This window comes from Schistocerca gregaria, chromosome 4 (assembly GCF_023897955.1).
Source record: "Schistocerca gregaria isolate iqSchGreg1 chromosome 4, iqSchGreg1.2, whole genome shotgun sequence".
Lineage (NCBI taxonomy): Eukaryota > Metazoa > Arthropoda > Insecta > Orthoptera > Acrididae > Schistocerca > Schistocerca gregaria.
The window spans coordinates 592,063,548-592,075,848 of NC_064923.1; the positions used below are offsets into that span (position 1 = coordinate 592,063,548).

The following is a 12,301-nucleotide window of genomic DNA, read 5'->3' on the forward strand; positions in this document are numbered from 1 at the left end:
ACACACACACACACACTTAGAAAGTTTTTGCTCCATGAAAACAACGCCGGAACGAGGATAATGACTACTTACGTTTCTGAAGGTAAGATCAGCAACACACATGAATTATACACAAGAAATATTTTACTACACTTTTTTAAGTATCGAAAGATTTCAAAAGGTTTTATACTTGGTTTGTCTCAGTTTTGTTGAAATAGTTACTTTACGTAATTTCTTGAACAGAAGGTCGCAATAACCAATTTCACACACTAGGTAGAATTGTTATTTACGTTACGTACTTTCCTGCAATCTACAATTCTCCACATGTACAGTAATTCCTGCACTTCAGTGATAATTTATTTTTACTTTGAAAGAAAACACTCAGTAGCGCAATAATTTTTCACACCAATGGATTCTCGGTTTTTTTCTCTTTAGTACAGGAAAGGATCCCTACTTGAAACACTTTAGGTTAAATGAGTCGTTTTGGTGTTGGTGGTGGTGGTTAGTGTTTAACGCCCCGTCGACAACGAGGTCATTAGAGACGAAGCGCAAGCTCGGGTTAGGGAAGGATTGGGAAGGAAATCGGCCGTGCCCTTTCAAAGGAACCATCCCGGCATTTGCCTGAAATGATTTAGGGAAATCACGGAAAACCTAAATCAGGATGGCTGGAGACGGGATTGAACCGTCGTCCTCCCGAATGCGAGTCCAGTGTGCTAACCACTGCACCACCTCGCTCGGTAGTCGTTTTGCGTTAAAAAAAAAATTTTTTTAATGATTATTGAATAAAACACAGAAAAATTTGTCAGATCAGACGTATACAGAACTGTTGACTGTTAATTTCAGAATTGTCCTAATGAGCACAGTTGCTGGAGATTTAGGCGCTTTGGAGGCACGTGCCGTTTTGCAGCAATGGAGACTATTACTTGTCTTCGTGGCGTCGAATTATGCGACTTATACCAGCACAACTATGAGTTTGGCTTTCCTGGAGATCTGCGTCGGTCAAAGTAATGGATACCTTAGACCTTTCCCATCCAGGAACCAATACTAGTTGCAGACGTTATTTTATATCTCCTCTAATGTGTTGCAGACATGTACCTTAGCACTTTCCATTCACTCACGTCTATTAAGCAGTTAAACGTTCGCCTTTGTGTAAATAATACTGTGGAGAACAGCACGCATCGATTTTCGTCACCTGCCTCCACAGTGTCTTGCGCCTGTGTACCCTCGCGCTCCACTTCTCCCTTCTCCTACTTGCTTCCGTTAGCAACAAAAAATACCCACCTTTTCCGTCCTTCCAGAACGTCGATAGATCCCTAATGGTTTTCACCTATGTTTAACTTTAGGACTGAGCTGGTATTGACTTCACTTTACATACAATTACACATAGATAAATAAAAAATACTTATTGTTACTTACATAACATTATAAACATTTCTTAATTACATGTAAACATTAAACTTCATACAGTCAAAGAATATTGTCTTCTGCACAAACTCTTATACACTACTGTACAAATGTCATTCTTTGCTTCATTGGTGCAAAGTCTCTCAACTCACAAAAGTTCGATAGTGTTACAGTATCAGGGGTCCCATATAACTCGAACTGCACACACCACACACCATTACAGAACCTCCACCAGCTCGAACAGTCCCCTGCTGACATGTAGGGTCCATGGATTAATGAGGTTATATCCATACCCGTACACGTCCATCCGCTTGACACAATTTGAAAGGCTGCTTGTCCGACCAAGCAACATGTTTCCAGTCATCATTAGTCCAATTTCGGTGTTGACGTGTCCAGGCGAGGCGTAAGCTTTGTGTCGTGCAGTCATCAAGGGTACACGAATGGTCCTTCGGCTTCGAAAGCCCATATCGATGATGTTCGTTGAATGGTTCGCAAGTAGACACTTGTTAATGTCCCAGTATTGAAACTTGCAGCAATTTGCGGAAGGGTTGCACTTCTGTCACGTTGAACGATTCTCTTCAGTCGTCTTTGGTCTCGTTCTTGCAGGATGTTTTTCCGGCCGCAGCGATTTCAGACTTGATGTTTTGCCGGATTCCTTATAGTTACAGTACACTAGTGAAAAGATCATACGGGAAAATCCTCACTTTATAGCTAACTCTTACATACTGCGTCCCATAGCTCGTGCGTCGACTGTAACACCACGTTCAAACTCACTAAAATCTTGATAACCTGCCATTGTAGTAGCAGTAACCGATGTAACAACTGCACCAGACAATTGTCTTAAATAGGAGTTGCCGACTTCAGCACTGTATTCTGCCTGTTAACATATCTCTCTCTATATTCGAATAAGACAGCCACCAGCTTCTTTGTGTAAGCTTCTTTTAAATTTCAAGTGAGTAAAGTTGCCAGTAAATTCTATTATATTTTTCGTGCGCGTTCGGGCACTTCACACTTTCTGGGATGTAATTGAAGATGCCGTTTCTGGACTTGTGTCACTTCTCTTGCCAGGCTACGTTACCACAGTTTATCTTATTGAATTGTAATTTATACAGTGTAATAAAAGAAAGTAACATGCACAGTCGTCTTTTACTAAGCGTTATTTACGTGCTGGGACTACAGTAAAAATGCAAGATGAAACAATTTATACTAAAAAGTTGATGAGGTACATAGTGACAGTTCTTTATTTATATACTGCCTCTCTGTTCACAGAACGGAAATATTGTTTGGTGTGGAGATTAATTTGCTTTACTCACTTTCTTCTTGCTAACGACCTAGTCCCCATAAGTTAGGGGCGACCAAGATTTCGGCTCGTGGGGTGTGCCGTGCGTGCACATGAGTGCCATAGATCTCAGCTTTGCTACACATTTCCCCTACTGCCACGCTACGCTGTCTGAGAGGGAGGAGGGGGGGAAACAAACATTCCGCATTATTTGATTACTTTTTATGCACTGATGACTTTTATCTGGTACTAAGTGGCAGTATACGAGAGACGCAAAGAATTTCGCAGATTTTCGCACTCAAGCTGCCACATAAATGTGACCTCTTTAGTTTCATAACCAAAAAAACGTCTTTCACACAAATATTTCGATCGAAATATTGCATCACTCTCGCAACTTCTTTATGGAGACGTGGAAACTCTGCCTGAAGAAAGCAATGTAAACTTCCTGGACAGTTTTCACGGGAAAAGATTCGTCTCGAAGATGGTGATTACCCTGAAGATCAATTAGTTACATGGACAGATGCACAGAAGCGCTCTCAACTAAAACGGCAAACGGTTTCGAAACCAGTCAGAAAACAGATGTGAGATGGACAACTCAAAACGTTTAGGAAACTATCTTTATAATCCTTTCAAGGCAGCAACAAATTCTTCAAACATCGGGTTTTGTCTAACGATAGTAAACTTAGCGAACTGGAGTTTGTTATTCGGAACGTGTCCCTCCCATAAGGCTATTTTCTTTTAAATGCATCCCCATGAAGTCAGGAAACAGTTGTTTCTCACCTTTCAATATCTTACTACAGGCACCATACTTTCTGTGACGTAAAAAAAATTGGATGCAGTTGCGGAATTACTGGAAATAGATCTCTCTTTTATGCTTTGTCTGTTATTGCTCTCTGCTTACAGTTTATGCCAAACTTAATTACGATTATGTTTTTTTCTATTCAGATGACGTTGGCTGATCATAATTTTAGTTGTTTTCACAAAAAGAGTGGCAGTACCTCAGACATGAAAACAGAAATCATAAACACGTCTTATGGCATAATAAATAATCGGAATATGAAGGTTGGATAATTATAAATCGTTGTAAATTTCCAGTTAACTTAAGCTCCGAGAAACGTTGATTCCCTCTTGGTGTTTGACAATAAGACTGGAACATTGTTTCAGCCGAAAAACACTTCCAAATGGGTCTAAATTACGAATAAAAATAGAGATGATATCTCAAGTATAGGGAACGTTTGACAATATTTTGTGCACAATTTGCCCTCATTAACACCTACACTGCTCATGTCAATGTGCAACACATGGCTGATTGTACTTCGTAGTAATACCAGCTACATTCTATCTCTTTCCTAGAACATACAGAGAGAGGAAAAAAATTACTGTTTCTATGCATTAGCATTCAATGCAGATTCTATTATTTTTTTCCCTCGTGGCTGGCACGTATCACCCACACTGGAGGCAGCATGATTGTTGATGTCCTTCTCCCGTACTGGTTTTCTAAATCTATCCAACACTGTTTCGGTAGCATTGTTTCTTCCCGAGATTCCAATGAACATATCCGTCATACCTTTTGTGCCTCTTATAATGCCATGTTACTAGTTGCGCCTCTCTGAGTTTATGTGTTTTACTGTCTGTCTAATTAGGGTGCTATACAATTGTTTTCGTCCGACCCTTACCCTTTTAAAATTTTAGCTATCCTTCCTACAAATTATAAAAAAAATCTAATCTCTCGTATCTAAATGCGACTTACAAAATATTCTCTAACGTCTCCTAACAACTGACTAGTCTCCGGTACGCAACAGACAACATACCTCATCTTGCCGCTGCAACTGTGTCACCAACAACATGCTATGATAATTCAAAAGAAATACGGTGATTCATGCAGAGTGAAATGCATGGTCACAACCATTGATACAACTAGTCATTTTTAACATGAATTGAATATCAAGAGGGGTTTGGTCAACAAGCCTTAATCTGTGTAAAAATGAGAGAAACCGACAAAAATTTATAATTTCCTATATTCAGAAAATTGATGATTTAAACACTGACAGACTTTACACAGGCCATTTCTTTTGTTCGACTGAAAAGTTAGCAACAACTTCAATTATTCTGCAATGTCTATTATCAATTCTCACGTGACTGGTCACAACAAAGATACGAATATCAGTCTCAATGTATGCATACACAAATATGACAAAATCCCTCCAGTGCGCAAGTAATCAACAAATAAGTGCAGCAAAAGAGGAAAATTACCTAAAATCCTCAATTAGTACTAAAGTTTCCTCCGGCGCTACTAGCACAATCACGGCAGGCTGCGACCTCTCATGGCGCGCGTCTTCTCTCCACCGCTTTTAGCGTCCGACGACTTCCGACCCCTCTCAACAACTGTAGGCTCGCTACTACTTACGATAATAATATCTCAGGCTCAGAGTTTGAGAATGCACTCCACAGCAGAATCAGTGGACAACTTTCCAAAGAGATATTAACGTCCAACTCTCAAGCTATGCTTTTCACGTTAATAGTTCATTGATAGAGGCGAAAGCAGCGATTAGGGTCATTGATCAAAATTCACGATTAGCTGATCGTCAGAACATGGTTGACACTAGCCGAAGCCCTAAAAGTATGATATTTCTTGCTCAAATGGAGGAAATCACACACTGCTATCACAGATGCACTACTACGAATGTGGAAGAACGATAAATGACCCGCAGAAAAAATTCTTTGGTCACGAATGTTTCAATGAGTTTTATTATGGTTGATCACAATTACAGCTGGTGTCGTATACATGGGGCGTCCAGTGACAGACGCAAATTTATAAATTTTCTGATGTTGGAAACCTGAAATGTAATATCTACTCCTAGGCTGTAGGATATTTCAGTAATGGTTGATTAAAACAGAAACGATGCAAATATATTTCCATCACTCCACCCACAATCTATATCAGTTTCCAGTCATGGATAATGAAATGTGAATGCTTTATTTCCTGGCACAGTGCATGTGCATGTGAACTTCAGCTAGATAATGTAGTATTGATATTAGAAACAGTGTACTGGTCCCCATTAGGAGACTGGGAGCTGTTCATAAAAAAATTTGACTCCCTATTATGCTGTCTGTCAGACAAAAAGAAGAATTTATTAATTTGTGGTGATTTCAATGTAAACTTTCTAACTAATTCTGATAGGAAAAAAACTAGAAGTGTTCTTAACAACATATACCTTAGAATCAGTGATCAATTTCCCTACACATACAGCTCAAGACAGTAGCATGCTAATAGATAATGTATTTGCACAGAAAGAGGATGTAAAACAAACACATGCCTTCCCTGTGGTAAATGGATTGTCAGATCATGATGCACAACTGATTAACTTACATAACCTAAAAGAGTGTACAGTTTAGAAACCATTAAATAAAATTGTGATGTCGCCCAGCCCGGTATCTATAGAGCTCTTCAGAGAAAGCTTAAGAAATGTTAATTTGGGAGATGCATATAATGAGACAAATGCTAATGATAAAAGCAACATATTTCTTGATAGATTTATATCCCTTTTTGAAAATTGTTTCCCAAAGAAAATTACTAAATGTAACACAACACACTTTTCAAAGAAACCTACAGGTATTAAAGTCTCTTCAGAATGAAAAAGAAAACTGTATGAGAAAGCAAGAACCAGCAAAGGTCCAGAAATACTCACTATAAAAATTATTGTAACATACTACGAAAAGTTGTAAGGAAATCGATAAATGTGTATGTTAGAGAAGAAATTAACAACTCTGGCAATAAAATGTTGTTACAAGGGAGACAGGAAAAATAACCACTGGGCAGGTAATATTAATATTAAAGAGAACCAACAGTACACAAGTAGCTAATGTATGTGAAAACCATTTCTTAAGTGTAGGAGAAAAAGATGGTGAGTACAGTTCAAAGAAGAAGCCAGGCAGTAGATGGAAGACTCTCTTTTGAAAAAAATTAGTCAGATTAAGTTTCACCTAACAATTTCTTGTGAAATAAGTAAAATTATTAAACCTTTGAAAAATAAGTAGTATGTTGCAGTAGATATATCTCTAATAAGATATTAAAACAATGTGGAGCAATTACAGCTGATTTTCTGAGTCACATATGTAATGCATCACTAACTCAAGGTATTTTTCAGAAAGGTTAAAATATGCCATTGTCAGGCCTATCCGCAAAAAGGGGGCACCACAGATGTCAATAATTATCTGCCAGTATCCTCGCTTACAGCATTTTCAAAAGTCTTTCAGAAAGTAATGTACTCAAGAGTGGTTAGCCATCTCAACAATAATGGAACAATTAGTAAATCACAGTTCGGATTTCAAAGACACTGTTCCACTGAGACAGCAATACACAATTTCACTGTCCACATAATAGAGTCTTTGACTTGTCCAAAGCATTTCATTGTGTGAACCATGAAATTATGTTACAGAAATTACAATGCCATGGTATAAATGGAATAGCATATGCGTGGTTTAAGTAAGGCCAACAGAACAGGAAGCAAAAAGGATCCTTATATGGGTCAAGTGATTTAAATTAGTTTGCCACTTCATCTAAATGGGATGAAATTACATTAGGTGTTCCACAAGGTTCAATATATGTGAACGACCTCCCTTCCTATCTGAAACAGGAAGCTGAACTGACACTGTTTGCTGATGATACAATCATCATTATTAATCCAGTAAAAGACCTTATTTGTATCATTTTCAAATGATACAAATAAGGTCTTTGGAAAAGTCATTAATTGGTTTTCTGCAAATGGGCTTTGCTCTAAAATTCGAAAAAACACAGTACATCCAATTTTCTGATGCAAAAAGTACAGTTCCTTCAATAAATATAACATATCAACAGAAGTCAAGAGACAGGGTAGAGCATACTAAGTTTTTGGGTGTACATATCGATGGAAATCTTAATTGGAAAATTCATATTTTGGATTTTCTGAATTGACTAGGTTCAGCAACGTTTGCAATCAGAGTAATTGCCAATTTAGGGATGTAGAAATTAGTAAGCTAACATATTTTGTATACTTTCACTCTTTGATGTCATACGGAATAATATTTCGGGGTAACTCAACCTTTAGACAAAACGTATTAACTGCTCCAAAGAAAGTGGCTAGAATAATGCGTGGGGTTCATAGTCGCGCATCTTGTAGGCATCTTTCTAAAAGATTAGCAATTCTTACAACAGCCTCATAGTACATTTACTCACTAATGAAATTTGTTCTCAACAACATGGAATCAGTTTAAAAACAACAGTGACATTCACGATACCAGAAAAAAGAAAGATTTACAGCATCTTTTACTCAACCTGTCTTTGGGACAGAAAGGGGTAAAATATTCTGCTATAAACATTTTTGACAAATTACCAGATGAAATAAAATGTCTGACAGGCAGCAGAAATAGATTCAAAAATAAATTGAAATCACATCTACTTGACAACTCCTTTATACCATAGATGAATTCTTGAATAGGAATAAATAAATCTATAAATATAGTAAATGCATTTTGTGCCATTAAGGGAATGGGGTAAATAATAGAAATATTAATCTTTAACTGTGTATTGTAATATATATATATATATATATATATATATATATATATATATATATATATGTGTGTGTGTGTGTGTGTGTGTGTGTGTGTGTATGTGTGTGTGTGTGTGTGTGTCTTAAAAAATCTTGTTTCATATGTGCATTTCTTCTGCACTTGACACGTTCCACATCACAACAGCTACCATACCGTGTTATTGATCAATGGAACACACATCCAACTAACTTACTAACTAACTAACTAACTTACCATTTACGATATTCTAGTCATATTATCATCATTACTAATACGGCAATAGCATGCTTGCTATTCTGCTGATTTTTTCAGTATGACAGCATAATGAAACTGGAGAGAAGATTGGAGGATTGTACTTTTATTTTATTCCCATATTCAGCAGTCTCCATCAGTTACCCATGTTGACTTTCCTTTTCCCGCGCTGACCTTTTAGCTAGGAAGCATGGGTCATAGTTTAAACGATTTGGAGAAGCTAAAGTAAACATTCTTTTTAATTCTTCTAATCAGTAGTACCAACGTAAAACTCAGTTTCTCCTGCACTTTTAGCTCTGTAAAGAGGCCTCCCTGGCGACTCCCTGACTAAATTCCATCCAATCACGAGTCATTCTGCCAAGTCAGGAATGTCTGCTTGAACGGCAGCTAGGTCGGCGACACATCCGTACCCCCTAACTGGCCGGCGAAAAATTGCCCCCCCCCCCCCCCCCACACACACACCCAGAAGGCCCGGCTGCGCAGGAGCAACCAGTCGTGAGAGGTCAGTGGCAAGATCCAGAAGAAGACGGTCTCAAGCTGGTAAGCATGCGTGCTCTTGCTAGGTTCAGAAATGAACTGAATCACAAATACATATTGAAGTATTAGATGATCTTTAATTTCTGGAGGATTTGGGCCTCATTGTTTTAATTTCGTCCTCATTTTCCTATTTTGTTTTTAGACTTGGCGTCAAAGCCTGGTCGGTTGCAGCATGCAAAACATACGTGGGACTCTCAGTCACCAAGTTCGGTGTAATTCTACCATGCTCGTAACTACTTCGCCCTCAGCGAATGTCTTTCCTTCTCCAATACTCCGTGATATTAGTGAACATTTCATAACGGCCTTTGTGTGTTAGGTTATCCCTTCTTTGTCACCCACGTGTGAACACGTGCGAGTAGTTCTGCTAACGATATCTAAATTGAACCAGAAGTAGCATGGCCCATGTTTCTTGTTATTCATATTCGTAAATCAATGTGTTGCAGAATGAGTTTTATGAATTTTGTTAGTTTACGGACGGGAGGCCGCTTTAATATCGTGCATCCTAAATTGCTCATAGTTTGCCTTTTGAATATATTTACTTTTTAGCTATTGGATCTCGTCTGTTATCTTTCACTAATTATTAGAGTAAATTATTTTCTGAATGGTCATCTCCCACTTTTCCTTGCCCATTTCTAACGCTAGTATGGTGGGTGACTGCTGAATATAGGCCATCTCCTTCCTCGCCCCCCAGTCTTGTATTAACGTCCATAGGTAACAAAATATGTTTACTCAATAATTATACTTCGTTTGTACAAAAGTAACTTCGATTTATAATAAATTGTGGTGCATTAAATCCGACTTTCATTGAAAGGCGTTAACCCCATTTATAGAGTTATCAAGGAAATGCTAGCATTGAAAGGCCCCCTACTGAAAACGCTCCTCTTAAAATGATAAAATTTATTGTAAATCCAATGAGTAGTTTTTGTTTGATCGTGGTTTGTACTTTTTTATGCACTTAGATAGACGATCTTTGCGACAGGCCCTAATCCTCTCTGATCCGCGGACCAGTCTTGTATGTGGTGATCTGTATAAAATTCAAAGTCACATTGATAGGGCATTGGTGAGCAAAATCCACATTATGTGGTGAAAGGGTAGGCCCTGCAATTCCCAATCCCTTTTTATGGGCAAGGCACTTATTAACTACCCAAATAGCTGGAAGTGCATACCAGAATCTCGGTGTTGGTACATTCTATAGGATGGCCGATTCCACAACAATTTTCTGCAACTGCGATATGCTCGGCTGTTGTAAGCGGCCCCCACAGTCCTGATAGTGTGAGCAAAATATGACATGCCACAGCTGCAAAGAATTCGGTAGACAGCCGCCTTACGTAAACCAAGATCATATATTACGCAACCGAAAAGGACCCCGATCTTAGATGATGCTCGAAACACACATTTTAAATCATATTTCCGCAACATACGACCAATCTTGTTCGAAATTCTCCCTGCATATGGTAAAAAGGACTCAGAGTTTGGTACCACGTCGGAATTATCATCACTCACCCAGTGCACAGTTGGTCAATGGCGCAACGCACGTCTCAGCTGTCTTTCACTGTAACCATTCTGACGAAAGGTGGTTTCGGGATGGGCTACATCAGCTGACAAACTTTCAGGATGGACGGAGATGTTTGTATGGACGCACGACAGCAAGGTCTTCAGTGCCCGAGCGAAAACTGATTGAGACGAGGGTCAGGAAAATACACAAAACAGGAAGACAAAACAGCAAGTAAAACACAGGCAACAAAAGTATGAGCATACCCGCATGAAACGAAGTATTGCGTCAGTAGCAAAACATTAAATACCTAGAAAGGAAGTGGTGTAAAGAATTAAAACAGTATGGCAGATGGATGTGGCTGGCTGACCGCAAGACGAAAAAGGAGGAGCCAGCCACTCTGAAACACACTAAAATCTCCAGCCAAAAAGTTTAGACCAGAGTCCAGAAACATAAGAAAATTTTAAAACCTTAGTCACACTTGTCTTATCATCGGCTAAAATAGAGGGCAGATCTTCACTAATATTTTCTTTCGCTCTTACATCACAGTATAAATGCAGTATGTTAAAATACGGCGGGTAGAAATGTGCATGCCACAATCATCGCAAAACGGGGGATCCTCTCGCCGGAGTAAAAATCAATGTGTCAGAGCGCAGTGCCCAATACTTAATACTTCATACCACCTGAGCAACTGGCAGGAGCAACGCCATACCGGATTGTTGACTTTACCAACCGCAGGTCATTGGCCGTCACCGCCAGCCATTCCTCATACCACAACTGAATACACTTCCAATGTAGCGAAGAAACGACAGCTTGCAAGGGAGTAGGACACTGTGACACATCCTGACCTCCGCACCTCCGCAGGCTTCCTTGGCAGCCCGGTCAGCCTGTTCATTCCTCTGTGTCCTTACATGACCTAGCCCCCAGAAGAATGACACCTGCTCAACCCGCCGTTGGCCCAAGTACAGTCGGTCATATATCAGCCAGACCAACTCCTCAGGGGGACACAGGTTGCGTAACGATTGTAGGGCACTAAGGGCCCTCATAATCGCGTGGAGCTGCGCTGCGAAAAAGGCAGACTCTTCAGGAAGGCGAATCCTGGTGACATGGTCAGGGACCACTACAGGGCAGCCGAGGGAATTCCTTCGCTTTGAGCCATCAGTGTAACCGTGAAACCGTGATGCATATCTAACATGTTTAAAAATAGAGATTGGAATGTAAAATCTGGGGTACTATATTTCTTAAAATTAGTCAAATCTAAAATAAGTCTGAGTCTCTGGAGGAGCCGAAGTGGAAATCTGCTCCAACTTCGACGTAAAACATTAAGATCACCCACACCCATCTCTAAAAGGCTCCCGCTGTTCGTTGCTGGTTATGGAAAAGCCGTGCCAGTGGAAGCCGAGCAACGCCAAGGGATGCAGGTGTGTACGGCGTGGAGAGTGGTTTTCTCACCTGGCACAGAGTAAGTAGCCGTCGCCTGTCATGAAGTGGTGGTTCACCAGCCTCAGCACAGAGACTTTGTACGGAGCTTTTTCTGAATACCCCATTGGCTAGCCGAATCCCTTTACGGTGCACCACGGGGTTGGATTGTTTGAGGGTGGAGACCAGACAGCGAGGTCATCGGTCTCATTGGGCTAGGGAAGGACGGGGAAGGAAGTCGGCTGTGCCCTTTCAAAGGAGCCATCCCGGCATTTGCTTGGAGCGATTTAGGGAAATCAAGGAAAACATAAATCAGGATGGTCGGACGTGGGATTGAACCGTCGTCCTCCCTACTGAGAGTCCAGTGT

The 12,301-nt window shown here is 39.9% G+C and overlaps 1 non-coding gene across 1 annotated transcript; it reads right to left on the minus strand.

Moving 5' to 3' along the window:
- Positions 1-641: 641 nt before the first annotated feature.
- Positions 642-714, minus strand: Trnaa-cgc (transfer RNA alanine (anticodon CGC)). The gene has a single exon. It is a non-coding gene; the product is annotated as a tRNA-Ala (tRNA).
- Positions 715-12,301: the final 11,587 nt, after the last annotated feature.